The sequence below is a fragment of the Augochlora pura genome, chromosome 7 (genome assembly GCF_028453695.1).
Source record: "Augochlora pura isolate Apur16 chromosome 7, APUR_v2.2.1, whole genome shotgun sequence".
In the NCBI taxonomy this organism is placed as follows: domain Eukaryota; kingdom Metazoa; phylum Arthropoda; class Insecta; order Hymenoptera; family Halictidae; genus Augochlora; species Augochlora pura.
Genome location: NC_135778.1, coordinates 2,827,452 through 2,832,556, shown reverse-complemented (window position 1 = coordinate 2,832,556; position 5,105 = coordinate 2,827,452). Strand labels below are relative to the sequence as shown.

General features: G+C 43.0%; 1 protein-coding gene across 3 annotated transcripts in view; it reads right to left on the bottom strand.

Moving 5' to 3' along the window:
• The window catches only part of Mctp (multiple C2 domain and transmembrane region protein), a 55,620-nt gene that overhangs the window by 11,911 nt on the left and 38,604 nt on the right, over nt 1-5,105 (bottom strand). The gene's annotated exons all lie outside the window — the stretch shown is intronic.

Genomic DNA, 5,105 nt, shown 5'->3' with positions numbered 1-5,105 from the left:
ATCAAATAACGTCAGTAACCTCTCATTTCCCGATTGCTAGTGATTTTTTGAACACACTGTATAATATATTAGTATATACGTATACTTAATTTTATTTAGTTGCTCGTTATGAACTGTTCCATTAATATCTTCCCATAAGAATTTTTTTTTCTTGAAATATTTTCCCTGAAAGAACGATACAATTTTTATTTCTTACATGTTTCTATCTACATTTATTCCTAGATTTTGATGACAGAAAAATCAAATTTTATTTCAATTTAAACGAGAAATAAAATTCATATTTACTAGGTTATGTTCGAAGTCTTCGTCCGCATTTGGCACGTTGTTAAACTAAAAAGCAGTATTAAAATTATAATAAATACAAATCAGTGCATGCATTTATAAACGATGAAAGAACAAACAAAGTTCTCTGGTCGCGGTTAAAAATTTCATTCTTTCCGTGTCCCTCAAGATTGTACCCTGTTGTGCAACACGCCGACGGCGACAGCTCCGCGATTGACAATGCACCTATTGAAAAGAAAAACACCATGCTGCGAAGAACCAGTCGAATAATCTTTTCTCGACGATCGTAAAATTTTTAAGCACGCTTGCAACTCCTTTACGACTACGCGAAAACGCGTATAACCGTCACTCAACTTCCGGATTTTATTGTCACGTGCTTTCCGGTTGGCTCTCAACGCGCAGTTCCGAGTTTATTTTCAGGAGATAAACATCGAGCCGGTCGGACATGATTTACCAAAAATTCGAAATTAGTGGAACGCTTTATGACGTGGAAACTACGTGGAAACACGGGTAAATTACGAAACGTTGCAGGAGACGCTAAAGAGGACAATATCTCTGACGAAATAGGAAAGTGGGCCGCGTGGTGTGATGAAATATCAAAATGAAAGGTTAGCTCGTGTTCGAAATAAGAATCGGGCAAGGTCGCGGAGATTAATTCTCGAGTCTGGCAGGATCCATTTTGATCCAGAGTCACTGACGTGCATAAGAATGAATTTTATTGATTTCCTTGCGAGCTGCGAGTGGTCCGTCTTCTTATATGTCGCGTGCCATATGGTAAAAAAAATAGATAGAAGGAGATATACATATTATAATGCTAATGCGTATGCTGCTGAAGGACTGTTTACACTGCAACAGTTTTATGCGGAGCGTACCGCAGATAAAGAAAATAACAGAAATAAAAAGGAGAAGAAAAATACATGAGAACAAATATAAAAAGATAAAAAAAACACACAGATAAGATAGGAATAAAAATTTAAAAAAATTATAAGACCGCGAGCTCAATATATTCATTTACAGAATACAAACTTGCTGTTTCTTACAAGCTTAGACATGTAAAAAAGATTTACTGCACCCGTGAATATGTATTTGTGTCGCACATTTTTTATCTTTTATCGGCAACTATGCATAAAAGCATGCACTTCGAGTTTGTTGTTGATAAACCAGAGTAGAATATTCGCGTGTCTGAAAGCGCTAAAAGTGACCATGTTTCTAAAGAATGTTGCCTTCATGTTGCACAACGTCACGTTCAGGAAATTGATAAGCGAACGCGTAGTTTTGTTAGGTTGACGGATAAATTGGTAGAGTTTTTTAGGTTTCTGTTTTATAAACGACTCGTGCATTAATTAGCAAAGTGGGTAAGCTATTCGAAATATCTCTTTCAGCTTTACAAGACTGTTGTATTCGTTTTTCAGAGTGATTTAATTTTGTCATGATTTTTCAGGCTTAGAATTAAATCGAGGTCGTTATTCGGAAGGTAATCCGACGCAGGGCGTTTCGTTGAGATCAAAGTTGCCTTTTTCGAATTTTGTAAACCATTGCTGTGCAGTAGACACTCGTCTATGACATCAACTCCGTGTACATCACAGATGCGTTTCGGCAGCTTTTTCACTCCGATGAAAAGCAAAAATAGCGAACATCCAAAATGCTGCTCTTGACCACCTGAATATTCCATTTCAAAGCCTGAAAAATCGTGGAAAATTCTATTATTCGAAGAAGCGAATATAACAGTTCTGTAGAGCTGAAAAGGTCTTTTGAATAGCTTGCTCGCTTTGCTAATTAATGCACAGGTCTTTATACAATAAAAATAGTTTTTTGACTGGCAGTGGCGCAAATGTTTCGCGTGCGTCGGCATCCAGACGGGAAAAAAAGTCGAAGGACAAGGAAAACAGGAAAACCAAGCGAAGTCCGGCAACGAGCGCGGCGTGGCGCGGCGTCACGTGACGTCTCGATGACTCACGGACGCTAAGTGGCCGCTTAATTTGTGCATAACCGCGAACCACGTGTCCATCGACATACTCGAGGTACATTCTTTCATGGCCTGGAGCCGCGCCAAGATCACGGTTAATCCCGTGATTTTAACACTTTCACGGCCGTGCCAAAAACCTCACAAAATATCGTCGAATCACAGTATTTTATTCGATTACTGTCAAACCTGCCGAGATCTAAAATATTAACAAATAAAAGTTGTCTCTTACGAGAATTACGAGATGATATTTATTCAAAATTTTCATCATTTTATAACAGGTATTTGAACCTGAATAAAGGAATATGTTCAACAATTTTTAATGAAAGTAGCATTATGATTTGAATAAGTATGTAATAAAAATATGAAACTGGTCTTTTGTTAATAATTCTAATTTGTATTAATAATTCTAGGGATGACAGAATACCGCAATATTAAAATAAATAGCAATCGTTTGCGAAGATTAATTGATAGAATATGCGGAGGGAGTATAACCGAGAGGCCATCATAATTAATTTATTCGTTATTATTTCGTATTCGCGTTTGGTAAAATACGGTTGCTCGCGCAGGAAACAAATGTACAGAAATTTGATACAAGTAAATCGTATATACATATGTACATTCATAACATCGTTATGAAGTGTTCCGGAAGCAACTATTGCCACAGCTAACACAGTAAATTCTGTAAATGATATTGATTGACGCGTTGATGGGTCAAATATTGCGCTACATTGAGCTCGATTGTTGTTTCATTTGTCTTCTGATTCGCGCCACGGCTGGCAAATACGCTAAATTGGATTGGCTGTCTCTCTCAAGGATCTTTTGGAAATACGATTCAATAATAATGCTTCTAAAATAGGATCTATGTGAAACATGATTCCAATAATAATTTTTCTGAGATATTTCTGCAATCAAGTTTCAGTAACAATCTCTTTGTAACGAGATATCTTTTGAACAAGATTTTTATTCAAAGAAATTATTCGACATATTATTTGGAGAAAATTTAATTCGAGGATTTCATTGGATATATTGTTCAAATAAAATATTATTCGAGGACTTTATTCGAAATACTATCGAAATAAAATTTTATTCGAATAATACATTGCTCGCTCGTTAATAGTATACACAATTAAATAGAACACAGAGCAAAACCATTCTGAGCACCTCCGATCTGTCTCCAGCATCGAACGAACGGTTCCCGCGCCATTGAAGACAATAAAAAAACAAATTCAAAGCGACAGTTCAACGGCATTGAAAAGGAATTCAAAAACAAACGAATCAGTCCACCCTTTCCGCCGTTCCGCAATCGAATGGCCCGTTGTCTCGGTCGAAACGAAACCGCGCAACGATGGAAACGCGTGTCATCCTAATCCAGCCGTTCTCGGGTCTCTCCAGGAAGAAGGCACTTATTACTTGCGCAACATAGCGATCAAAGGTGGGGATCAGGTGTCGGCGTAGCGCGTCGACGATGAGAACAATATCGCAGTGCCACGATTTCGACTTTGGGATCGTCCGACGATGAGCGAGCCTCAACAACAAAACAATCCGTCTGCGTCCGACGACACGGTCGACGCTGAATCGGCGAACAATGCCGCGGAGATCGACGATCGAGAGTCGAAGAAATCACCGGAGATACAATGCGGCGATCCATCGATCGAGACGAAGACCGACCCGGATCCAAGCGACGCCCCTAAACCACCTGTTCGACTGTTCCAGAAGCGCAAGGTCGGCGACATAGTCGCCACGGAGGCTTCCGTGGATCTCGAGACCAGATCCTACCGATCCTCTCGATCGTTCAAAATGGTGATCGTCGAGGAGAGCACGGAGAATCGGTGGAAGAAATTCTGGGAGTCGCAGAGCGACCGATTCAAGCAGAAGCACGAGGAGAGCGCGTCGAAGAAACGATCGGAGGAGGCGACCGCCGAGACGGACGCCGTTTTCCGGAAGGCGATCAGAGACATGCGATTCGACCCGGAGGATCCTCGATCCTCTAACCAGGACCTAGACTGCTCCGGAATAATCAGCGACGCGCCTCGCCTCGTCCCCGAAGAGATTCGATCGCGGCAGGACCCGATGGCGAGATCAAAAGGGATCGCGAGAGAGGCCGAGTGCGATTCGATCGATGACAGTGGGGGCTATCGAGATAGCTCGAAGATCGCGGCGGAAGATGACGCTGTACAGAATCCGAACGAAAGGGGGAAAGACGAAAAGAGTCGGGATAGCTCGCAGAGTGATTGCAAAAGCACTTTGGCCTCGTCGTCGAGAGACGAGGAGGATACTCGGAGCGAGAAGGCGGCGATCGATCGTTCAAAGGACGTGGAAGTTTCCTCCAGGAGGTGGAGCTCCTTGGAGGATCTGCCTACGAAGGATCCCGAGAGGTCGAAGACCTCGAAGACCGAGGCGCCGGAGAAGCAAAAGTTGAAGGAGAAGATCGGCACGCTGCGGTCCTCTTTGGAGCGGAAGATGGGCTCCGTGGAGAGGATGCTGGAGGACCACGTGGAGAGGATCATCGAGGAGAACGTGGAGAAGCATCCGTGGCTGCTGCCGATCGAGTCCTGGATCGCCGAGCACTGCAAACACTCGGACAACGCGCCGAGGCTCTCGGATCGGCGGAACGCCGCGTCGAAGGCCATCGAGAAGATCGAGAGATCGAGGATCGAGTCGAGCTACGAGATCAAGTACACGGCCGCCGAGAACGAGGAGCCGAGGGTCGAAGCCAAGATCGAGAATCAGAGGAAGGGCAGGGCGACGAGTTCCATTAAGTCGGGCTTCGATGCTGTGCATTTGATTTCCAAGCTGAAGAGGTCGGAAAATTCGTCCGCTTCCCAGAAAGAGGAGAGCCAGGCGAAGGAGAACGGCG